Source organism: Dermacentor andersoni, unplaced genomic scaffold, assembly GCF_023375885.2.
Source record: "Dermacentor andersoni unplaced genomic scaffold, qqDerAnde1_hic_scaffold ctg00000039.1, whole genome shotgun sequence".
Taxonomy (NCBI): Eukaryota; Metazoa; Arthropoda; class Arachnida; order Ixodida; family Ixodidae; genus Dermacentor; species Dermacentor andersoni.
The window spans coordinates 19452818-19479389 of record NW_027314752.1 but is presented as its reverse complement, the minus strand read 5'-3'; positions in this window follow the sequence as shown (position 1 = coordinate 19479389).

Here is a 26572-nt window from a genome sequence, read left to right as displayed (position 1 = left end):
TCTTCAGTTTTCCATCCGCGAAGGTTAATGTGGAGAGGAGAAGTTTGTGGACGGCAGCAGTGAAGCGGTTGAACATGGATGTCATGCCGGGCAGCCACCAGTGCATTCTAGGATCTGTGTCCCGCGCGGGAGACTTCCATTCCCTTGTCATCTGCTGCCAGTTCAGCGACTCTGAGGAGAAGGTGTCGCTGAGGCTGGAAATATAATAAATGCAGTTTTATTCGCACTCGTCACTGAGTCAATCTGAGCCTATCCGAGTAGGATTCAGTGCAATTTGAAAAATGACGCAGACAGATATGACCAGTCAATGTACTTCGTCACATTTTCGAGTGTGCGCTCGTTTTTTTTTTTTCTGTACGTGTCAGTTAAGTTGCGCTAATTTCCACCGTGACTTCGTGCCAATTCGCCCGACTATCTGCCTTGACACGACTATTCGCGAGTGAGCGGGAGCGCACTTGCCCGCGGACGCACGCGCTTCCCATACTTAAGCTAATATAACGTAAAGTAAAACAGGTTGGTGTATACTTCCAGGCCTTAGCGCTATAAATTTGGGAGATGTTTTGGTACACTAAAAGCATGCAAAACAGCAATTTCGCGAAACAGCACGAGACGAATACCTAATTTGCAAGCTAGGATGTGTACATCTACTTTTCTACGCAAGAACAAACAGTTCGGGGAATGGCCGAGAGGCATAAAATATTCACCCGGCCACACATTTACAGTGCACTCCGGCAATGTCGCCAAGGGTTTTCGTGAACCATGCTGGAACCACGAAGATGCCCGACTTCAGGGATGGCGTGCACGTAGCCTGTATGAGGCCTAGTGCAGGGTCCGCGGGGTTTACGTTCAGTCTTACGTGCTTAATCTCCTTCTTTTAAAGCCCGTCCAGGCTGTGCCGGACAAACGAACGAAGTGTTGGCATGAAGGTAACCCCACGCATTGTGGCCCGTTATCCGGCACTTTGAGAAGTCAGTTTCCATTTGCAAAAAGAGGCAAGGGAATGGAGTCTTCTTCGATCATCCTTAAGGCAGGTCGTATGCAACTACCAAAAAACGCTGACGCTTTCCCAATACGCGAAAGAAACTGCAAACTGAACGTTGCCACTTTGCGCCGTCGTACCCTGGAGCCAGGATGTTTTCCAACCAAGTGGCAAGGCACCAGTTTCCTGTCTTTCGCGTAAGGTGACCCTCTGACTTCTGCAAACTTCTGTAAGCCACAGCCAAGAGGGTAGACGAGGTTCCTATTACGCTCATTAATGAACTATCACCAAAAAGTAAGGAAGCTCTGGGTAAAACATTGGGAAATGTTTTAAAAGATCGACGAATATCAGAAAGCTGGTGACAAATTACAATGAATTTAATTTGTAAAGGTAAGGAGACAAAGATAGAATTTACTCGTACACACCATTGACTATTACATCGGTAATACAGAGGCTATCAATGCAGGTAATCAAATGAAAGCTTAGCTAAGATAGCAATTAATGGCATTTTGGGAGAAGTTCAAGATGGCTTCAGAATAGGTAGGTGTTTGGATGATAACTCATTTGTTCTTACTCAGTGTATTGAAATATAAAGAGTAGGAATGAGACCGTTATAGTGGCCTTTTTAGACATTACCGGAGTGAATAACAACGTAGACCAGGACATTTTGTGGGATATTCTTGAAGGGGAAAGCATAGGTTACGATTACCTACAGCTTTTGAGAGAGATTTGCTAAGAAAATACTGTTTTCGTTGAATGGGAAAGATGAGGAGCGAGGAGAAAGTTCATATCAGCAGAAGATTGAGGCAGGGGTGCCCTTTATTCACACTACTGTTTAGGATGTACATGGTGAGGATGGAGAGGGCGCTAGAAAGAAGTAATATCGTGTTTTAAACTCTCATACAAGCAGGTGCGTATAGTAGCATAGCAGCAGCTTCTAGGTTTATTTTGTACAGATTACATTGTGTTGCTATCTGACAAGCAAGCTCATTTCCAACGTCTGGCTAATATCTGCCAATAGGAAAAATTTAGGTTTGAAATCTAGTGTTAGAAAATCAGGTGTTGTGTTATTCATTAAAAACAGTGAAAAGACAGTGGCAATACAGGGCCAGGTCATACATCTTGTGGAAAGACACAGACGAACTAGGCTATTTACAGGATATTTACACTGGAGCTAGACAGCCAGACCAACCTTCACTCGCGCCAAGGGCACAGACGAACTTCGTCGTTTTCGCTGTGGATCGACTCTTGAGCAACTTACCATCTGCTCCCGCCGAGTCAAACATATTGAAAACTTCGTACTCACTGGCTCCAAGTCATTTGAGAAGTTTACGATTAATCTGGGTACCTGGGTACAAATGCATAATTATGAATGAGGTGGCAGACAGCTTGGTCAAGGCTTCCATCAGTGGCCCAGTGCTTCCCCTTCTTGCAACGATGGGTTTTATCACGTCCACCAGGTTCAGAAGATACCTCCTTTTAACATCACAATCAAACCTTAAATCATCTTTGGAACTACGCCACTTACAATTCCCTTGGAGCAGGATGTTCTGGAAAAGAAGACAAACGGAAGTTACCTTAACGAGACTACGCTGTCGAGTCCCATCTCTAAATTTTTAGATGCACGGATCTGGTCTGGCAATATCCCCATTGCGCCATTTTTGCAATGCATTAGAGACGATTGAGCGCTACTTACTGGAATGCCGGCGTTTTTCCTCCATGAGGAAGCTGACATTAGAAATTACAGTGCGACAGCTTGGCCTGCCAATGAACACTCCGGTACTACTGTATTTCGGAGCGTCTGTACTTGGGCACTCACACAGGAATGTGTGCTTCGCCTTAGAAAAAATTATTATTGAATCAAATCGATTTCATTGATGACCGTATTATTCTTTTCTTTCCTCCTTTATTGCCTCATTGATATATTATAGGAGGAGGAGGAGGAATAAACTTTTATTGTAGAACCAGCACTTTATGATGGCCGGGCCTAAGCCTCCCACGAAGGGACGTCGAAGGCTTGCCTCGCCACCGCCTCGCGGGCGTGCTGGGTCGCCCAGGTTTGGTCGTCGAGGGCGGAGCTCCGCAGAGCCTCATGCAACCTCGACGAGAGAGTCGTGGTATCAGTCTGGGTGTACTGTGCTGGGCGCTGCCATAGCATATGCGGAAGCGTAGCCGGGTGAATTCCACAGCACCGGCAGTTGGGGTAGTGTAGACGTCCGGAAATATAAGGTGGAGGCGGTTGGGTGAAGGGTACGTGTTTGTTTGTAGTAGACGCAGGGTGGTAGCCTGCGCCCGGCTGAACTTTAGGTGAGGCGGGGGGAAGATTCGGCGACTGAGGTAAAATGCCTTAACGACATTGTTATAAGTTGTCAGACTGTCCCTGGTGTCCAACTCATCTCCAGTGACTCCGGCGCGGTTGACTAGGCCTCGCGCAATGGAGTGGGTGACCTCGTTGAGATTGGGGAGGTGTGGGTGGACAGGGCCCGCATGGGCCGGGATCCATGTTAGGGAGATTATGCTGTCTTTAGAGTGTGGTGCCTAACAGAGGATGCAAACAGCTTGGGGAGAAATATGGCCTTTGCTGAAGTTCACACACTATGGTGTGACAGGTGGGATCTAATGTGGCGAGGGCGATGGCCACTTCTTCAGCCGTCTCGGCAGTGGGGGTAGTGACGCTGCAGGCGTGGTGTAGGACACAATCGCGTGTGGCGACGGTCACAAATCGTGTGCCATGGGAGTATTGGGCTGCATCAACAAATGTGACGCCAGGTACGTGGTCAAGGGCTTTCATGATAGCTCCGGCCGGAGCTTGGCGCCGGGCCCTGTTTTATTCAGGGTGCATATTTCTAGGGATAGGATCTATGTAGATACAGCTACGGATGGTTGTCGGGATCGGTCGTTTAGGGCCCTGTTGCTGATGGTAGGTGAAGCCAAGCGTGGGCAGAATAAAGCGCCCCATTTCAGTAACGGTGAGCCGTTCAAGCTGAGAGCGTTGTTGGGCTTCAATGAGTTCCGAAAGGCTGTTGTGAACTTCCAGTTGGTTGAAGAGTTCAGTGCTGGTGCAATGCGGGAGCCCAAGTGCTTGCTTGTAGACCCCTCGTATGAGGGTGTCGAGCTTGTTGTGCTCAGCCCGGTACCAGTTGTGGTACGCAGCAACGTATGTAACATGGCATATGACAAAGGATTGGACGAGTCGGAGAAGGCTTTCTTCTTTGAGTCTTGCTCGTCGGTTAGATATACGCTTAAGAAGTCGTAGGGTGTTTTCAGATTGGGCACAGATCTTGTTGAGAGCCAAGGCGTTGGAGCCGTTTGTAGAGATGGTGAGACCGAGAACCCGGATACTAGGGACGTGTGGGATAGGACTGCCATCTTGAAGGCGTAGGTTGATGGCGTCACAGGGTCGGTGATCAGATTGGTGTTTGGGAGGGCGACCCCGCTGAATGGGCTTGTACAGCAGAAGCTCCGATTTAGCCGGCGAACAGCGCAGTCCGGTCCCTAGGAGATAGGCTTCAACCGTCTCAATCGCCGCTTTGAGGGCTGATTCCACTTGACCATCACTGCCTCGGTACGACCAGATGGCGATGTCGTCGGCGTAGATCGTATGGTTGATATTGTCGACTTGCTGTAGTTGCTTGGCAAGGCCAATCATGACTAAGTTAAAGAGCATGGGAAAGTTAACTGAACCTTGCGGGGTGCCTTTGCTGCCAAGGGGAAGCTGGTGTGATCGTAAATCCCCGGCCGAGAGGGTAGCCGTGCGATTGGAGAGAAAGTCACGGATGTAATTGTAGGCTCGCTCTCCTACATGGAGGTTGGAGACCTGGTCAAGGATAGCTGCATGGGAAATGTTATCAAAGGAGTCCGAGGATGGCTTTCATGTTACGGGAACGATCGTTTTGCACTTGATGTTTCAGCTGCAACATAGCGTCTTGAGTAGAAAGGTGAGGGCGAAATCCAATGATGGTGTGGGGATAGAGAGAGTCGTCCTCGAGGTGACTGTTGATGCGTGCTAAGAAGGCGTGTTCCATCACCTTGCCTACGCATAAAGTGATGGAAATGGGCCTTAAGTTATTGAGGCTACATGGTTTGCCAGGCTTTGGGATTAGGATAACGTTGGCAGACTTCCAGGCAGTTGGAAGGGCATCAATGCGCCAGCAATCGTTGAAGTAGTCAGTCAGATGCGACACGCACTCATCATCGAGATCACGAAGGCTTTTGTTAGTGACCCCGTCTGGCCCTGGAGCAGAACGACCGTTAAGCTTGCGTAGAGCGGCATGTATTTCAGATACGCTGAAATCGGCGTCTAGCGTAGGGTTGGGGCTACCGATGTAATTGCTGTGTGGACTGACTTGTCCCCTGGAGATATATCTGGTGCAGAGGTAGTCAAGCACCTGTTGTGGACCTGGCTTAAGGGTCTCCGTATAAAGGAGCTTCTGCAGCCGATCCTGTTGGGTGGTGCGGGTGGTGGTATTATCAAGCAGATGTTTGAGGAGTTTCCACGAGGAAGGGCGATGAAGTTGTCCATCCACCGTGTTACACGGCTCAGTCCATTGTTGCCGGCTGAGGGTTTGACAATGCTGCTCGATGGCTGTGTTCAGTTTGGAGATCTTACTTCTGAGGCGACGGTTTAGGCGCTGCCCCTTCCATAGAGCTAGGATGGAGGCTTTAGCCTCCAGACGATGGGCGAGGCGGCTATCCATGCGTTAAACTGAGGCATCTGTAGTTACCACCCGAATGGCCGTTTGAACATCGGTGCGTAGCGCTTGTATCCAGGTGTTAATGTCGGTAATGCCTTCTGCTGAGGTAGAACCTATGCGTGTTTTACGAAAAACATCCCAGTCGGTAATGACGAATTCTCTAGTGGGGGCAGGGGCGGCAGCGAGTTGGGGTAAAGATAGAGCAAGGATGTAATGGTCGCTGCGCAGGTCTTGCTGGGTATTGGTCCAGTGTGCATTGTTGATATGTTTCATAAAGGTGAGGTCGGGGGTAGAGTTCCGGGTACTGGAAGTACCGAGGCGTGTAGGAAAGGAGGGATCCGTGATGAGCGTAAGGCCGAAGTCATGATAATCTTGCCAGGGTTGCGAGCTGCAGCTTCCGTGCGAACGTAGCCCCAGCCTGTATGGGCAAGGTTGAAATCACCGCCAATGAGTAGGGGGTGCGTTCCAGCTACGTGAAGAGCCTTCTTATAGAGGGTGAGGAAGCGACACCTTGCTTTATCCTTGGGGCTATTGTAAATGTTCAGAAGGAAGATGCATTCTTTCCGTTTACGATTGGGAAATAATTCGAGGAATAGATGTTCGATGTGAGGACTATTGAGATCATGTTCATTAACAGGAATACGACGCCGTACTAGGGTGGAGACCCGGCGAAGAGGGTGGGTTGTATGGAAGGTTTGATAACCGGGGAGCGTGGTCGGGGCGCTGTTGGTTTCTAGAAGTAGGATAGCATCCGGGTGGCAGGTATGTTGGCGTAGGTATTGATTGAGTACCGGCTGTTTATGGTCCTGATCCTTGGAAGTTCGGCTGATCACTAACTTCTTCATTTTCCATGCTAGGGGGAAACTCTTATGTCTCGTTGTACGAATCTGGAATTCTTCTTGACGCTTGCTTGACGAGAAATTTCCTGTTGCGTTGGATCGGGATGCCGCTCTCCAACGCGACGACATACGACCGCGGCGGATTTGCCCTCTGACAAACGACGCCTTCCCGCCTACAGTCCATGACCCAGACAGAATCACCGGGTGCCAATGGGACAAGGTGTCGGGCCGCATAACGGCGGTAATAATTTTGCTGCTGCTTTTCCCTGACAACTGCATCCTTCTTCCGTACCTCTTTCAGGTTGGATGTATTTGGTACCAGCCTATTCGGATGGAGAGGCAGGGTTGTACGAAGCCGCCACGCCATGAGCAGCTCCGCTGGCGTCTTGCCCATTGGTCCTGGGGTGCCCCTGTAGACTAACAGAGCCAAGTAGGGATCACAAGACTTTAGCTGTAGCCCTTTTACCGTTTTCACCATTCGTTCTACCTCTACGTTTGTCTGCGGGTACCTAGGGCTACACGTCACACATTTGAATCCACAGGCCTTCGCGAACTGCTTAAATTCTTCACTGACAAATTGACCACCGTTATCCGTGACAAGCACTTCGGGTATGCCGTGCCTAGCGTAGACGTCTTTGGCATGACCAACAACACAAGTGCTGGCGAGCGATTCCAGTAAACACAATTCCTGAAATCGAGATAGAAAATCCACTAAGAGCAAGTAGTTTCGGCCATTGAGATGGAATATATGTGATGCGACCATTTGCCAAGGTAGAATAGGTGTCTGGATTGGGATCACACGTTCACTCGGCTGTTCTCGCAACTGCAAATACACGCGGCAATTGACAACCAAAAAGCAAGTCGAGAGCTCAAGCCCAGCCACCAGACTCCCGTGCCCTCACCCTGCATCTCACAATACCTTGATGACCTTCGAGAATCAGACTTAACATTCTATTCTGGAGCGAGAGGGGCACAACGAGGTGAGTGCCATGCATGAGAACCCCTTTACACACGCTCAATGTTGCGCGATGCTGCCAATATGGCCTCATAACGCTTGACAGCGAAGTTGGGCCCGGCCAGCCTTCACGAAGGTAACGCCACAACGTACGGCAGGTCTCGTCTTTCGCCTGCTCTTCGGCGACCAGTCTAAAGTAATCCGATTCATCCAACTCGGATAACGCGCCAGTAAAAAACGAGTTCACTTCATCCACAGAAAGGAACAGACAGACAGACAAAGACCTTTACTAATCGTCCTGAGGAACAGCGTTAGGGTACCTCCCTTTTCAGGGAGTCCCCGTAGCCACCACGGGCCGCACCCACGTCGGGATGGGAAGATCGTGGTCCTCCGCTCTGTCGCAGGCCCTCTGGACAGCCCATAGCTGCTCTGAGAGGTCGCCGCTTTTAAGGGCTGCCTCCCAGTCGGTTAGAGTAGTTAGCGATGAGCTGTGTAACGCAGGGCAGTGCCAGAGCATATGGGATAAGGAGCAGTACACCTACCCACAGTCTGGACAGTGGGGTTCTACGTTAGGTGAAAAGTCATTGAATCGGCCCCTGGAGGGGAACGACCCTGTTTGTAGCATGCGAAATACCGACGATTGTGGTCTATTGTGTTTAGGGTGTGGTAGCGGAAGGCCCGTCGAGCGAGTTGATAGTGTGCAAAGATTTCATGGAAGGTGAGAAGTGAATCCCTGTACAGTCCTGAGCCGCCGCCCCTGAGTCCACCTGAACCGCCGCGGTGTGTAAGACCTCGCTCACAGTCATGGGCCAAGTTATTGGCGTTAACAACCTCAGAGTGCTCATTGATTCCCATATGGGCCGGGAACCATTTGATGCTATGAATACCAGCAGCCCCCTCGCTGCCGAGGATGGCCGCCGCCTCCTTTGAGATCGAGCCGGAGGAGAAAGCTCGGGCTGCAGACCTGGAGTCTGTAAAGATATTGGGACGTAGAGGGTCCTTCAGTGCTATAGCTGTAGCTACCTGCTCGGCTACTGTTGCAGAAACCTTCCGCACGGATGCTGAGTTAAAGAGAGTGCCGTTGGAGTCAACCGAAACTACGGCGTAGTGATCAGAGCACTCGTACTGGGCGGCGTCAACAAAACATGCCAGATTCAGAGTGGTTGCTGCCGCTTTTAACAGGGAACAAGCCATGCTAACCGGTGCCCTACATTGTATTAAGGGTGGACGTTACGTGGCATGGGATCTACCTTGCACTAATCTCGGACTACGGGTGATAGGGTGACGTTGCGCTCCGTGATTTCCTGGTGACCGCATCCAACGGATTCGAGGATGCGCCTCCCCGCTCACGATGATGAGAGTCGTATTATTTGGGCCACTCGTTGAGCCTCGATCACCTCTGATAGGGTGTTGTACATGCCTAGATGCATGAGACGCACGGTGCTGGTAGAGAGTGGTAAACCCAGCACGCGCTTCATGCTTTTGCGCATGAGGACGTCGATTTTGGCCTCATCCCGTTTAGACCAGCGCAAGGCGGAGGCTGCATAGTTAACGTGGCTCATCAGAAACGCGTGGTAGAGTCTGAGGAGAGTGCTCTCGCTTATACCCCCTCTGCGGTTCGAGATCCTGAGGATAAGCCGAAGCATATTCTCCGTCTTGGTGGTAATGCGCGCTATAGTATGTGAGTTGCCCCCACGAGATTGCAGGAAGAGTCGGAGGACTCTGATGGTATCCACTCTGTAGATTTGTTGTCCGTCCCTGGTGTAAAGGGCTTTGGGAACTTATCTAAGGGTGTGCAGCACCTAACCCCCCGTCGGGTGGGCCTATACAATAGAAGTTCGGACTTAGTTGGTGGCAGCCTCAGGCCTGTGTCTAGTAGGAAGGGTTCTGTGATGTCGAGCGCCTGTTGGAGCGCACTCTCAACTGCAGCGTCAGACCCTCCCATGCACCAGACGGTAATATCATCCGCGTAGAGGGCGTGACCCATTTCTCTTACTATGGCCAGTCTGTCCGAGAGGCCCTTCATGGCGATGTTAAACAATGTGGGAGAGATGACCACCCCTTACGGGTGCCTCTCGCTCCCAATGTAAATTCCTTGGATTTGATTTGCCCTATTTTGACAGTGGCCTTTCGATACCTTAGGAAGGAGATGACGTACGCATGGAATTGCGGCCCCAGGCCCAGGTGCGAGATGGCGTCTTGCACGAACCGGAGCGAGATGTTATCAAAAGCCCTGGACAAGTCTAGAGCAAGGATGCCCTGAGTGTCCCTAGTGTCATCATCAAATATTTGCTTCTTTATAAGTAGCATGACGTCCTGTGTGGAGAGTCCCGGCTGAAAGCCTACCATGTTGTGAGGGAATAACTCATTAGTTTTTGTGTGCCTAGATATATGGTTGTGAATGGCATGTTCGGCCACCTTACCCACGCAGGAGGTAAGCGAGATGGGTCGCATGTTCTCCAGCGCAAGAGGTTTCCCTGGTTTCGGGATGAGCACCACTGAGGCTGTCTTCTAGGACTCGGGGAAGAGGCCCGTTTCCCTAATTTTATTGACCTCCCCGGTGAGCTGCGCAACTGATTGTTCGTCCAAGATGTGGAGGAGCTTATTGGAGATGCCATCCGGGCCCGGTGCAGAGCGACCGTTGATCGTTTGGAGCACCTCCCAGATTTCGAATTTCGGATTACGGATTTTTCGGATTCGGATTTCAGATGTCGAGCTCCCCCCCCCCCACTACCGCCCGGTAACGAGGATAATCCCCGTCATCGGAGGGGCCCAGCGGGAGATACTTTACGGCCAACTCTTGAAGGAGGACGTGCTCAGATACACCCACCACCTTTTGATTATATACTATGCGATCGATGGCTAGTCTCGGATTGTTTTTGCTTTGCGAATCGTCGAGTAAGTGTTTGAGCAGGTTCTATTTGCCCCCCGTTCTCATCTGCCCATCAACCGAGGAGCACACTTCATTCCATTGTTGTTTGGACAATTCGATGGAATGAGTTTTTATTGTACAATTGAGCACCGCAATTTTCTTGCGAAGTCAGCGGTGGAGTCTGTGCATGCTCCAGCGTGGCAGAATTGAGTTTTTGGCTTCTAGGAGGTGCGCAATGCGCACGTCCATCCGATCTACTTTTAGGTCGGTCTTAACCACCTTGGTCGCACCTTGTACGTCCTTCTGAAGTCTTGTGAACAGACTATCGAGATTATCGTAGCCGGTCTTGTCCGCCTTCCGCATTTTCCGGAAGGCATCCCAGTCCGTCACTTTAAATTCCCTGGCAGGGGCTGTGCTAATTGTTAGGGTAATCTCCACAATGAAGTGGTCGCTACCCAGGTTCTCTCGGACTACCGACGTGCCGGTTCGCGTCGGGTATTGAGGATCCGTAATCAATTCCAGTGAGCAGTCAGCAACTGCCTGGACAAGGAGATCGCCCTTGGTGGATTGGCGGAAGCATCCCCAGGCATTGTGGGGTGCATTGATGTCACCCGCTATCACTATGGGGCTCTCTTGCTCAGGGCCACCGCCTTTGTCATGATTGTGGCGGATGCCACAATCATGACAACATTCCAAAACCCCGCAGGGGTGCATGCGTCAGCAGGCGTTTGGTGCGTTGCGACACCACGTACCCGAGCACACGAGGGTTGGAGTCTCCATCTTTCTCCTTTCCTCTCTCTTCATCTTCTCCTCCCCACACCCCTTTCTCCGTGCAGTGCTATTGAGGTGTCCTCCTGTGAGAGACAGTTACGGCACTGCACTTATCTCTTCCATTCTCTTTAATATAACTTCAAACAGATATGTTCAAAAGGAAGACACTGCTCTTAAGCCAATTGTTAGGGATAATTTCGACCATAATGATTTCCGTCCTAGTTTTTCCAATTGGAAATTTGTGTGCTTGAAATGAGCACTTCCATGTGAGCAAGCTTGCTAAACCCCGCTTTCCTTCCTCCCGTATCGATACAACCCGGTATCTCGGGAAGGTTGGCGCGTCATCGAGAGTTTCTTGTAACAGAATTACGTGCGGTTTGACCGCCTGTGCCGAAATGAATTGCTGCAGCGGAGCTTTGCGCCATTGGAAACTGGCACAGTTCGAATGCCACACAACCAACTTGTTGGGATTGACCGCCTTGTTGATTGCCTTGGATTGGCCATTCCACCGTCTTGTTGACGGGGACGGCACTTGCGGGTGAAGGTGCCTGACGGGGCTCCCTCGAAGGCTGTCTAGCTGTAGCTAACGCCGCCTGTGCACTTTCCAGGGACGCCATTCTTTTGAGGAGGACAGTCACGCTTTCAGCGAGCTGCTGAATTGCCCGTTGCAGGCTTTCTTAGTCTTTGTTATTGAACTCGGTCTCGATAGAGTCAGTGTCCTCCTCCGGCGGCACGGCCCTACGTTAACCCGAGCGCGCCTGTGGCTCCCCTGAGGGGGGCACCTGTTGCTTCTCGACTTGCGAGGGGTACGACTTACGGACCGACTCAAAGTCTGCCCTCATCTGCTTCATTTCTGCTTTGATTCAACCGTTCTCTTGCATGAGATGAGCGACTCTTGGATCAACTTTATGCTCCGGCAATGCTACCTGCGTTACTTTGAGCAGGGCGTCGTCTGCTTCGACTTGACTCGATCGGCCCAGGTTGGCATTCCTGGATCCGAACCCGGGAGGTAGAGCGGCCTCGGAACCGAGAGCGCCCTCTGGAGAGGCTGCATTGTCGTCCAGAGGGCGTGACGGAGCGCTCCCTTCTGGGTGCTCTCGCCGCGCTGGAGCAACGTGGTCGGTTCTCCTTGACCACCTGGTGCAGCTGCTGCTTGTTCTTGGCACGCTTACGGCGCCGTCGGCGTCTGCGTACGACGTATGGAACTTGAAATCGCTGCCTACACGTTTTGTCTGCCGTAAGATGCGGGCCTCTGCAAAGGGCGCACTTCGGCGAACACTAGTGGTCATCGGGCGGGGAGGTTAGTCCGCAGCCCCGGCAATCTCTTTGGTGGGGTTGAGGCAGTCACCCGCACGATGTCCCAAGCCGCTAAATGCGTGGCACACCTCAGTTTGGCGTTTCTAGAGCGTGCAGCGCAGAAGGCTGACGCCACACAAGACATAGTTAGGCACTTTCATGCCGTCGAAGAGGACGAGCACTGTGGTGGTGTTCCTAATTCGTTTGACTTCCAGAGCCTTCGGATTACGATGGTTGACGATCATGCGCTGGAGTTGGGCCTCGCTGATGTCGGCGTCGACACCTCGTATGACCCCTTTGCAGGTGCTGTCTGGGGCCTTGATGTATGCGGCCACTTTGCATAGTCCTTCGCTTATGCGGATTTGCTGGATCCCTGTATAATCGGTGGCGTTCTACTTCTTCGGGCTGGAGACGACGAGAACGTTCTGAGTGAAATTAGGGCAGATTACGTCGCCCTTAGTTTCTGGGGGGCTAGTGCAACCGCCATGGCCAAAGCTTGAGCCAGCTTGATTTGGCTTATCTTCTGGACGTCTAGCCCACCCCTTGGGCGGGCATTAATTTGTGTGTGCTCCCTAAGTAGTCTGGGGAGCCTCGACGAGGCTGCGACACGCCTTGCGGGGCAGCCGTGTGGCAGCCACCCTTCGAGCCCACCTGGGTTTTCTTACTCGTTGAAATTGATGTTTCTTTGCGAGCTTTCTTGTTCTTGCCCAACGCTCTCGTCCAGCCTGGGCTGTTGGCTTCTTGGGAGGAGATTTCTTCTCCTACCACCATTTCTACTGCGGGCATATTGCCCCTCTTTGTCGGGTTAGGCCTAAGCCTACCCGCGCCTAGCGTCGCCGCGGCAAGGTCGACAGAGAAAGTTCTACAATTTCCGCGCGATGGCCACTCACCGAAGGAAGTCCTCAGAAAAAAACCATGTCGAGTGGCGTGTATTTCAGCGGTAGGTTACAATAAAGGCGCCGGCTAGTGCGGACGTGGAAAGGTCGGCTACTGCGTTCGTGAATATTTTCGGTCGGCTTTTTGTGTCGCAGAAAGCAAGTTCTTGGTTTCTTGCCCTCGCACTGGCGCTAAACAAAGTGCATCAGCAATTTCAAAATTTTTCCGAGGAACATATACGACATCAAAGCTGAATCGCATCAGACGCATTCGGAATTTCTGAATGCGCGGCTGTACCAAATCTAGGGGAGTCTTTCCTAGCAAAGTCGCTAGGGGTTTGTGATCCGTCTCCAGCGTTATGTGTAGTCCACGCACACTACTTTCGAGACGCTCAGTCGCCCATGTTAGAGCTAGGGTCTCTTTTTCAATTTGCGCGTAGCGCTTTTCTGTTGGAGTCAGTGATCTTGAAACAAATATAACTGGCCGTCTCTCTTTGGTTGTACCTGAAGTAAAGCTGCACCTAAACCGTACGACGACGCGTCTGCAGAAAGAATGGTTTGATTCCGTGGATCAAACTTTGCCATACACTTATCAGAACAGATAACGCTTTTTGTGCTGTCAAACGCCATCTGCTGAGGCGTAGCCCAAATCCACTCACTGTGCGTAATGAAGCAACTGTCGTAATGGCGCAGACTTCTCAGCTAAGTCTGGAATAAACCACGAGCAATAATTTGCAAGACCAAGGAATCTCCGCATATCGGCAACATTTTCAGGCGGTTTCATATCAGTGCAGGATCTGGCAGTATGCCTTCTTTGCTCACTCGGCATCCCAAAAAACCTAGCTCTTTTACTCTGAACTGACATTTTTCACGATTCAAAGTTATGCCGCCTTCCGTCAAGCGTTCTAAGGTCTGAAACAATCGCTCATCTTGCTCTTTCTGTGAAGAACCAAAGACTAACACATCGTCCATTAATTTACGACCCTCGGCATTCCATCAAGAATTTCACACACTTGCCTTTGAAAGTATACAGGAGCAGAGGTCATGCAAACGGCAGGCGTACAAAGCAATAACGTCCAATAGGGTAAAAAACATGGTCAATAGCTGACAATCCTTGCTTAGCTTTACTTGATGGAATCTCGAGTTCGCGTCAAATTTAGAAAACACAGCTGCTCCGCTTAGTAACCCGAGTTTCTCATCAACAGCGGGGAGCCCAAATCGCTCACGGTTCACCCACTTATTGAGTTGGGTTAGGTCAACACATATTCGCACTTGCCCGGACGGCTTCAAGACGGGCACTATGCCAGCCCACCACTTGGTTGGCCCTTCGACTTTACGAATGACACCGTTCTTTTCCATTTCTTCTAGCTCGCGTTCCACACCGTCCCTCAGCGGGCTGGGTATACGACGAGCGGTGTAAAGGGCATAGGGCACCGCGTCTGCTTTGAGATTAATACAGTATTCTCCTTTCATGGTACCCAAACCGCAGTACAAAGAGGGGAAGCACGTCTGCACAGGTTGGTGGATCAAAACTTAGTCTACAAATTTCACTATTCCCAAACCTTCTATTCCTGGCAAGCCTAAAATGACATTACTTCCCGAGTGAATGACGAAAACGTCCTGCCTCACCAAACATCGTTTCCACAGAATGTCTGCAGTGAACTGTCCTTTCAGATCTAACACTTCATTGCCTGGCCCTTCTAAAATTACGTTGGAACACTCTATAGTATTGGGTACGCCAGGAAACTATGCTGGAACAGCGTTTACCTCTGCTCCTGTGTCAATCTTAGCAGACACTGTGACCCCATTAATAGCGACCTGAACAAAACGAGCTCTTGCAATTGTACCAGCTGAAGTCCCAACAAAATTGATGGCACACTCTGTTTGCTCACTCAATGTAGCTATCCGGGGAACACTGCACAAATCTACTTCGGATGCGCTTGCTTCGGCGATCGTGAAGTTCTGCTTTTGTGGGCAGACCGCAGCGAAATGTCCCCGTCGTTGGCACCTGTAGCAGATTGCCTCCTTCCAAGGCACGATGAGGTTAAATGACGGGCCATGACGCAAGCCGCACACTTTCGGGCGTCTTCTTTGACCCATTGGTCCTCTGGACGTCCCCGGCTTTCTCGTTGATGAATTCCGTCGACCTTTACGCGGGCTAGTTCGTGGTATGGATTGCTGTTCCTGTTGTTGTTGCTGTACCATTTCCTTCAACCTTGCCTTTGTCAGTGCCGTTTTCACAGTCAGTGCAGCATCCATTTGTAGGGCATCGGACAACCTTGCGTCACGAAGTCCAACCACAAAACGGTCGAGGATCATCCGTTTTTTCATCACGTCATAGTCAAATTTATCTGCCAAAGTAAGTAGGGCCTTAACATACTGGTCCATCGATTTGACTGAATCTTGGTGGTGACGATGAAAGCGCGCACTTTCATAGATCAAATTGCGCGTGGCAATGAAGTAGGCGTCGAACCTTTTTTTCACGACTTCATAGTCCTTTCACTGTTCTTACGACAGCTCAAAAGTCTTGAATACGTTGCGGGCCTGCCACCCCATGGTATACAGCAGCGTGCGTACCTGAGCCTCTAGAGTTCGCTCATTAAGGCCGGAAGCAAATCGATAATCATTGAATTCTTGCACTCACGCCGGCCACTCTGACGCCTTGTCAACGTTGAAGCTCGTTGGTGGCTGTACCGTAAAAAGCTGGCACGAAATACCACTTTCCTCACGTGCCATGGCTCGAAGCTCTTGTTCCGTTATCGTGTCCGAGCCGAGGACGCCAACGATAAAGGTCAGCCATACCTGTATCTTCTCACGTCGCCCGCGGTTCCACCCAATTTGCGAAGGCGACTTGAACACGAACGGGAATGAACCCCGCACCTTTATTGCTCCGTTGTATGTATACATGTGTGTGCGTGTCACGTATGCGCAGGGCATCGCATCAAGGGCCGTGGCAACACAAGAACTAAACACGATAACACAGCAACGATCACGCCACAATGGTGCTGGTAAATGTTGTCACATCCAGCATGCGGCACGTAGAGGAAGACGCGGATCTCGCGCTTTGCGGAAGAGAAGTAGAGGTCCCTGTGCGATAGTTTTTCAGTTGGTCTGCAATTAATGTGTCCTGCCCTTTCTTTATCAGTTCCTGCTGCTTGTGAATTGTGACACTAGTGGAAGCGCTGGGTAAATGTTTGGGACTCGTGTCATCAGCCCCACATGAAGCACAGGACGTTTTCCGTGTGTCGAAACGCCCGTTCACAGCGCCAGTCGTCACCTCCTTGGCCTAAGCCCACAATTTGGTCCCCAACGAGGAAGTCTGCCTCTTACCACGAGTGGCCAAGCAGGCTCTGCACAGGTGACTCTTTTGACTCCTCGATCTCCCGTGAGCTTCCACGGCAATGTCTACCAGGATGCAGAAGAATGGCTCAAAGAATACGAGCGCATAGCCAAGTATAATTAGTGGCCCGCTGGACACGAGCTATCCCATGTGTATTTCTCACTTGAAGGCGGAGCCCATGCATGGTTCGTAAATCCCAAGGCAATCTGACCAAGCTGGAATGAGTTCTGCCGCCAGTTCCTCCATACGTTTGGGAGCACTGAAGGGCAAGACCACGCGCAGCGTCTTGTCCAATCACAAATTCAAAAGCTCAACAAAACTGTTGCCATGCTCAGTGAAAACATGGCTCGTCTTTGTCGTCGTGCAGACCACGTTATACCCGAGGCAAAAAAACTCGGCCACCTCGTGCGCGGCGTAAAGGACTAACTGTTTGCCGGTCTTGTGCAGAACCCGCCGAATAACGTTGCTGGATTCTTTATGAATCGACAGCCATAGAGCGCGCGACACCTACGCAGCCGCCAGTAGGATCACTTGACCACTGGACCGGCAAGCGCCGCAGCAGTGACAGTCACAGACGAGGGTTCCTTGCGCCGGCTGATACGCGAAATTCTTCGGGAAAAAATTAAGCTCACTGCCAGGCCAAATGAATGCACAGCTCCATCGGTGGCTAAAGTTGTGCGCCAAAAAATATAGCAAGCGTTTGCAGCTCCCAATCCAAATGCCCAGACGTGGCAGCCCAGCTAAGCAGATGTTGTCTGTCGACCGCCACCTCCAATGCCGACACCGCAATCACATACCCAAACGTGGCAGCACAGCTACGCAGACGTTATCCGTCGACTCCCGTCTCCGATGCCGACGCCTCGGTACTATAGGGAACAACCGACGCGACCACCGCTTCGCCCAACCGGAATTTGGCGCACAGCTGACTACAGGCCCTTGTGTTTCCACAATGCGGAAGCGGCCCATATCTGCCGTCATTTGCCGCTGTTGCGTCGATGGGTACCAAGCTTTCTCATCCGCTGCTTCTCTTCGTGCTTTTTAGGACAGCCGAGCGAACATCGACACGAATTCGACGAGCTGGCAAGCTGATTCTCCTGGTTGCCGGTAGCGCTCCCCTTCTCCGGGACATCGCTTTCCAGCTGAAAGGCGCAGTTACACCGACGTGGCCCGAGGGCGATCTCCCAGCCCACGCCGGGGAAACTGACGGCAGCGGTATCAGGGGGGAAGGTTGCCACATGTCGAAGTACGAAAAATGCCCATTTCCGTCGTACGAGAAGACGAGACAGCCGGATGACTTGGTGACAGACGACATTGTTAGCGCCGATGTTACTGTATCAATTGACGGCCACGACGCGACGGCGCTAGTAGACACTGGCGCGCACTTTTCAATCGTAAGTGAAAAACTGGTGGACAGATTTCGCCAAGTGAAAATGGAAATGTCACGGCCGCACATTAGAGGTCAGCTACTGACACCGACTGGCTAGTGTACTGCAATGGTCAACAGAAGGAATTCGTCATTAGTCGCATTTTTTTTATTCTTCACAACTGCCGCAAAAACATATTCTTAGCCATGGACTTCTTACGGGAGTACGGCGCCGTAATGAAACCACCACAAGGTGTACTAACCTTTTCTGGGGACGAAAGTGCAGATCTACAACACAATTCTTTGCACATCATAGGCGACGTGACCATGCCACCGTTATCTTGCCGTCTTGATTCTGTGAGGTGCGACACAGGGTGATGGGGAAGGTATTGCCGAGCAGATAATTAAGCTTTTGCCTACTCAAGGTATTGCCACGCCCAGAAGTCTCGTCAAATTAATGCATGGGAAGCAGAACTACTGCTGAGAAACTTCAGCAAGCAACAATGGCACATTGCAAAAGGCGCAACAGGTGCTTACCAGGACAACATTGCGGAATTCGGCGAGTGCTTTGCATTACAAGGAGAGCAAGGCGCTTCGGCACCGTTACCTGTTCTTGATGTGAGAGGGAGGTTATCACTAGCAGAAGGGCAGCGCCTTGTGGACCGGCTTCACCAGTTTCGCGATTGCTTCTCGTGGACGTCCAGAGTTGGTCAGACGCCCCTAATGAAGCATCGGATTATCACGGAAGAGCTAGCCAGACTAAACTGACAAAACGCGTACCTTGTAGCACCAAAAGAACGCGAAGCGATCTGAGAACAAGTGAAGAAAATGCTCGACGACGACGTTATCAAAACATCAAAAAGCCCGTAGTCATCGCCAGTAGTGATTGTCAAAAACAAAGACGGCAGTCTACGTTTTTGTGTTGACTACCGTAAGCTGAACCGGGTTACAAGGAAAGACGTGTACTCATTACCACGTAACGACGATTCTCTCGACAGGTTGAGGCATGCCCGCTACTTCTCGTCGATGGACCTCAAGAGTGGCTATTGGCAAATGTAGGTTGACGAGAGAGACAGATAGAAGACTGCTTTCGTAACGTCTGATGGGCTTTACGATTTAAAGGTCCTGCCTTTCGGTTTAGGCTCAGCTGTGAATCCCGGCCGAGGACGAGCCAGAGGTACAGCTCCCCATGACAAATTACAAGTAAATCACCCAAATGTACAGAAGCGGTAGATGTAGGTTTCCCCGCCAACATCCACAACTCAGCCGAAGGCAGCAAACGACCGTGCGACACATGCAAACGGGTCACTAGCGCATCCCGTGCTCTTGCACAATGTGTTCCCAACAGAGCATGCCACTTCATGCCCGTTTTGCAGACGATAAGAAGGCATTCAAGCACGCATCCTTGCAGAGTGCACTAAGCTCAAGAACCCCCACCATCCCTACACCCACCCCCCTCGAGCGATGGGAGAGCTTGTGGTCCAGCCCCAACCTACCGACCCAGCTCGTGCTGGTGGCTAGGGGCAAGGAACTGCTGGACGCATATGGAACCTTAGGAGAAAGTAACACCCGATCTGGTACCAGCGCCCACCAATCTTTACTAAGGGCTCAATAAAAGTTGATTCTCTCTCTCTCTCTCAGCTCCAGCAACTTTTCAGCGACTCGTGGATAATTTTCTTTCAGGCCTGAAGTGGGAGACATGCCTAGCATACCACGACAACGTTAGAGTCTTTTTCGGAAACGTTCGCAAAACACCTGGGATGGCTGGTGGTCGTTCTACAAACGATCCGGTCCACTTTCTTAGCACTGAAACTAGAGAATTGTCAGTTTGGTTTCGAGGAACTCCAGTTCTTAGGTCATGTTTTGAGTCATCAAGGCGTCCGCCCTCACACCGACAAGATCACGGCCGTCACAAAGTTTTGAACGCCAACAAATAAGAAGGCAGTGAGGCGTTTTCTAAGTATCTGCTCCTATTACCGAAGATTTAGAGCCAACTTTTCACATATAGCTTCACCGTTAACGCGCCTTACAAGAGAAGACGTTGCCTTCGTATGGGGCGAAGAAGAACAAGCAGCGTTTGATGATCTCGAAAGGCGCCTGCAAACACCTCCTGTGCTGGCTCACGTTTATGAGGACGCCCCTACCATGATTCATACGGACGCTGGCAACGTAGGTCTAGGCGCTGCGCTCGTGCAGTGGCAAGACTCAGCCGAGACATTCATTGTATACGCAAGCAAGACGCCCTCACGTGCTGAGTCTAATTACTCAATCACAGAAAAAGAATGCCTTGCGGGTGTATGGGCGGTTATGAAGTGTCGCCGGTATCTCTATGGCCGTTCCTTCAGTGTCGTAAGCGAAGATCACTCAATTTTCTTGCTGACATACTTTAAGAACCCGTCTGATCGACTAGTGCATTGGAGCCTAAGGCTTCAATAATTTGATATCACAGTGGCGTACAAGTCCGGACGAAAACACTCCGGCGAAGTCGCAGAAGATGATGAAGACATGTCTTTTATAGGTGTCCTAGAGACGGCCACAATTGCTCGCCCCCAGCGGGAAGACAGCGAACAGATTCCGCCAATTGAATTTTTAGAAGGCCGGATCACAAGCGCACCCCAAACATTTGCAAGGAGCTTGACATCATTCTGCTTCCGTAATAATGTTCTTTACAATAACTTCTCTGCAAGCGGAAGCAGCCGCCTACTTTTCGTCCCAACGTGAATCCGTCATGAGGTCTTGCAAGGCTGCCGCGATGACCTGACATCTGGCCACCTCGGCTGCAGGCGAACACTGGCCCGAATCAAAGAGTAATATTACAGGCCAAGGATTGCCACCTTTGTGAAACACTGCGTGCGCGCGTGCCTCGATTGTCAGCGACGCAAAGCACCCTATACGAAACCAGCTGGGGTATTACAACCCGTTTACTTGCCCTCAATTCCATTTGCCTAAATCATGATGGAGCTTCTCGGCCCATTCTTGACTTGCAATACTGGCAATAAGTGGGTAATAGTTGCCAATTATTACCTGACACGCTATGCAGAAACCAAGGCGCTTCCAAGTGGCGTCGGAGTCGAAGCAGCACGATTCTTTATTCAAAAAGTGCTTCTGAGGCTCTGTGCAACAGCGGTGATAATAACGGACAGAGAGACTGCCTTAACGGCTACACTCTAAAGACAGCGCTTGGCCTCAGCGGCACGGCTCACCGAAACACCACAGCCTATCGCCCGCCAACGAACGGCCTAAGCGAATGCTTGAGCAAGATTATCGCCGACATGTTGAGTATGTACGTAGACGTAGAGCACAAAAATTGGGATGAGAATCTTCCGTACATCGCATTCGCTTAAAACTCTGCTAAACAGGAAACAACGCGAAAGACATCATTTAGCCTGCTTCATGATCGTGAAGTGACGATGATGCTCGTTGCGATGTTGCCACATGACTGCGGTGATATAGGCATGGACGCTTAGTTTTCGCCCAGCATGCTGAAGAAGCGAGACAACTCGCCCGCGTCAGAATCGCCCGACAACAGGACTACGACGCTGGACGCTACAATCTACGGCGCCGCTCCATCACATATCAGCTAGGCGACAAAGTGTGGGTTTGGAGTCCAGCCCGTCGGCGAGGGCCTTCAGGAAAAATACTCAGACAATACTTTGGTCCGTACAAGATTTTACGGTGCTTCAGCGACCTGAAAAATTAGGTTATCCTTGACAGTCCTGCTTCCTCAAGGGCGAGGCAGCGTCTACCAGAACTTGTGCACACTGTGCGCAATGAATTGCCCACGTCTCGTCTACACATCTTCCTGCCACCAGGTGAGCATCAGGACGATGCTCTCTTTGGAGGGGGAGGCAAATGCCACATCTAGAATGCGGCACGTAGAGGATGATGAAGATCTCGAACTTTTCGGAAGAGAAGACGAGGTCCCTGTGCGATCGTTTTCAGTTGGCCTGCAAATAAAGTGTCCTGCTCTTTTTATATTCCTGCTGCTTGTGAATCGTGACAATATTCAAGGCACGTGGACAGTTGTAGGGCTTGAGTGGGCCGTCATGGACAATGTCACTCGTTGTCACAGCGGAGGACGTAGAGGGCGTGGCTAGAACAATTTCATAGATGACATCGGTCATTGGCGGAGCATGTGATATGGGCCTGTGCAACAGGAAATCAGTTTTTCACAAAGGCCAATTTTACGCGATAGTCACCAACGCAAAACGAGGATGCCAAGCACAAAATGGTCATCACGGTGATTGAGGGCGTAGCGTTGCTTCTGTTTGTCTTGAGACACTTGCAGAGGCGCGCTCGCAAGTTGGCGAGTATGGTCAGCACGAGCGATCGCATCATGGGCATAATCTCTACTTGAAGCTGTGGTGGATGGAAGCAGTGTCTAGTGGTAGCGTCGGTTCTCGGCTATACAAAGGGTAAAACGGGTAAGAGCGAGCTGTTTCGAGACGGGAAGAGTTTGCGCATAGGTAATCCAAGGTAGAGCCAGGTCCCAGTAACGGTGGTCGTCTGAAACGTATTTCAATCGCATGTCCGTAAGGGTGCGGCTCAAACGCTCAGTGAGGCCGTTAGTTTGAGGGTGGTAAATTTATGATCCATTGAGTAGGCATGCATGATGTCGTCAATGACTTTGGATGAAAACGTACAGCCACGGTCTTTAATAATTGATGCGGAGCACCATGCATCAAAATGATATGTAGGAGGAAGTCCGCAACATCAGTTGCCCATCTGGTCGGAAGAGCGCGGGTTATGGAGTAGCTGGTCATGTAGTCCACCGCGACTGCAGCCCACTTGCAGCCTGATGTACATTCTGGAAATTGGCCGATAATGTCGCAGCCGACACGATGGAAGAGATCGGCAGGGATTTCGATCGGCTGCAAGAAACCAGCGGGGAGCTGGGAAGGCTTCTTGCGTCGTTGGCAAAATATAAATACGGCCAGAAAAAAATGCGACGTAGATGGTCATAGGTTCGAGATACACCAATGTGTCCTGCCATTGGTGCGTCGGGAAGCTTTTCTAGAACAGTTGAGCAGAGGTGTTTAGGTACGACAAGTAGGAACTCAGAGCCGTCCGAATGAAGGTTACGCCGGTGCAGAGTACCATCGTGGGGGGCGAAGAGGCGTAGAGTAGCGCCGGCTGGAGAGTGTTCAAAACGGTCGATGAGTGCTCTTATATAGGCGTCCCGACGTTGTTGGCCACCGAAACGAAGCAGCTATGATACTGAGAATAGGCAAGCAGCACTGGCAATATTAGAGGAGTCAGAACCGTGAACAGGGTAACGCGAGAAGTTCTCAGCGTCTTGCTGCAGGCAGCCAGACTTGTATCCCACAGAACATGAAAATGCTTGTAGCCTCAAAGCCCATCGACCAAGCTGGTCTGTAGGATCTTTTAGCGATTATAGGCAACAGAGAGCATGATGGTCAGTGGCTACGGAAAAAGGGCGACCGTAAAGGTAAGGACGGAACTTCGCTACCGCACTGACTACAGCAAGGCATTCTCGTTCCATAATGGAATAGTTGCGCTCCGATGGTGTAAGGAGGTGGCTCGCATAAGCAATAACGCAATCCTAGCCACGCTGACGCTGGGCTAAGATGGCACCTAGCCATGACCGCTGGCATATGTATGCAATTCTGTAGGGGCATCGAGGTCGAAGTGGGCGAGAATGGGTGGTGAGAAGAGAAGAGTAACGAGACGAGACAAGGCAGCGGCTTCTGCATTACCTCACGAGAGTTGTACGCCTTTCTCCAAAATATTAGTGAGAAGTCTAGCAATTGTCGCAAAATCTGGAACAAAACGACGAAAGTACGAGCATAGCCCTACAAAACTTTCAACGTCTGCGGCTGTCTTCGGAACCGGAAACGCTCGGACAGCGCGAGTTCTATCGGGATCAGGCTGTCCTCCGGAAGCGTCAGCGAGATGGCCCAGAAGAGTAATTTTTCGGTGGCCAAAACGACATTTACACGAGTTATGTTGCAACTTCGCCTTTCGAAATACATCGAGTATAGTTGTTTGACGCTCAAGGTGGGTGTCGAACGTTGGCGAGAAGACGATGACGTCGTCGAGGTAACAGAGGCATGTGGATCATTTGAAACCTTGGAGCAAGGAGTCCATCATTCGCTCAAAGGTGGTAGGGACGTTGCATAATCCAAACGGCATTAGTTTAAATTTGTATAGGCGATCAGCTGTGGTGAAAGCGGTTTTTTTTTCTCTATATCGTCAACAGCAATCTGTCATTATTCAGAACGAAGATCATTAGAAGAGAAATAGTTGGAACCGTGGAGGCAGTCAAAGGCGTCAGGCATACGTGGGAGCGGGTAGACGTGCTTGTTAGCAATGCTGTTCAGATGATAGTAGTATATACCTAAGAGTCAAGTTCCGTCCTTCTCCTTAACCAACACCTCAGGTGACGCCCAGGGACTCGACGGCTCAATGACGGTTCTATCTAGCATTTTGTTCACTTCTCTTTCAATTAGTCGGCGTTGCGGCGCAGAAACTCGATATGGTCATCGGTGAACATGCGTAGCATCGCCAGTAAGAATCTGATGCTTGACCACGAGCGTCTGGCCTGAAGGGCGATCGTCGAAGTCGAAAATATCTTGGTAGGACGATAATACTTGACTGCGCAGAAGACTGGTTTGTCGCAACCATTTTCTTTCTGTTAGGATCGGCGCCCGAGGCTGGTACGAGGGGCCTGATAAGCTGGCAAGAACAATCGGTTGATAACGCTGCCACGTGATGGTCGCTGAGACAGTCAGCGTTGGCGAAGCGTTGGCGGCAGAATTTGCTTTGCCAATCCAAAGATAAAGACAGCCATGCGAGTGCGCTCGCAGTAAGAGTAAGTATACGGTGAGGCACGGTAACGTTACACTGTAGTGTGATTTCGGGCAGAGGAGTGGCGAGGTACTCATCATCACCTACTGGTGGGCAAGACAACCGTTCTAATAGGCTATTGACTTTGGTGGCAGACGAAGAAAGCTGGCAGGGCGCTAGCGGCAGTGGGTGCGTCAGAAGGTTCAGTCAGAATCCGCAAATCAAGGCGAAGGCTACTGGCAGAGCAGTGAATAAGAGGATAATGCGTGGAGAGAAACTCGAGGAAGAGATTAGGTCGTGGGGGCAATGATCAATCACGGTGAAGAGGACAGGAGTGCGGCGGCCGTCGATGCTGACATGTGCCATACACATGTTGACGATAGGCACGGTACCGCGATCCACAACGCGGGCGACGCGTGCCGACGCTGGGGTGAGCTCCTGCATCAATGAGTGCAATGATACGATAGCCTTCAATGTCGACGTCAAGAAGGTTTTGGTACCTAGGTAACGTGTGGAGATTTGAGGACAGCATTGGCAACGCAGCTTCACCTCCAGAAATTGCATTGCCTTGTTTTCCGGCTGGTCCCGGGAGGCGATAGGTGGCGAAGCGAAGTGACGTGGTTGGGACGAACTATAATGATGGCTTCGAGGTGAGGGCGAGCGGCTGTAGCGAAAATTCGCAGCAGGGGCATCAGCGGCATCGGGTTCATGGTGGGTGACATAGGCCACAGAAGGTCCAAAGGTGCGGAAATAGGCTGCGGCGTATGTGCGAGGAGGTGGTGACCATCGGTTGCGGCAGTGACGAGCGACGTAGCAGATACGACAACAGTGGATGCAGATCAGCCTGTCATAAGGGGTACACCATTCGGACGGGTTGCGGCGAGATGTGGCAGAAAATGACTGCCGGGGATTAGGAGGGCAGCTAGAGAACTGGGGACCGCTGGGTTGAGACGTTGAACACACGTAATTCAGACCCATGTTCGAAAATTCCTGTCTAACGATGGCCTGAATCATTGCAATCGTGGCTGCTGGCGGATCAGGAGATATTGCCGAGAAAGCTGGCGAACAGGCAGCGTCAAGGTAGCGGCGAACAATACGGGTTACGTCGTCACAAGTGGTGGGCTGACGCAGTCGACCCTCACATGTCGGCATAGCAGCACTGTTGGGTTGCCGCATGATGTGGTGTGTGATTAGGCGGCTCTTAGCTTGTTCAGGTTTATCTGCTTCAGACAGAGTATCGTCAGCTTTGCGGCATAGAACCAAGATGTCGAGAATGTATGGAACGTACGGCTCTGTAGATGTCTGAACACGAGACGCAAGAGCCTTTGTCATGGCAACCTTGTGGCCAATGGGGTCGCCGAACTGTTTCCGTAGCTTTTCTTTGAAACTGTCCCAACTTATTATCTCGTCGTCATGAGTTTGGTGCCACACGCATGGACTGCCGTCCAGATAAAAAATGACATTGGCGAGCATAATCATTGGCTCCTACCTGTTACTAGCACTGGCCTGTTCATAGAGCTTGACCCATTAATCTATGTCCTGTCCCTCCCGGTCAGCGAACACACCAGGGTCGCGATGTTGGGCAACCGTGATAATTGGAGCAGTTGAACAAGCCGAAGTCGTTACACAGGTGGTCTTTTCACTGGGAGGCTTGGTGACAAGCTCAATGTACTGACAACTCCCGAGTTCTGTGGCGAAGACGGGGATCACTAACCCGAACCAGACTGTTCCGTGTGGAAAGACACAGACGAAAGAGGCTATTTACAGGCTATTTACACTGG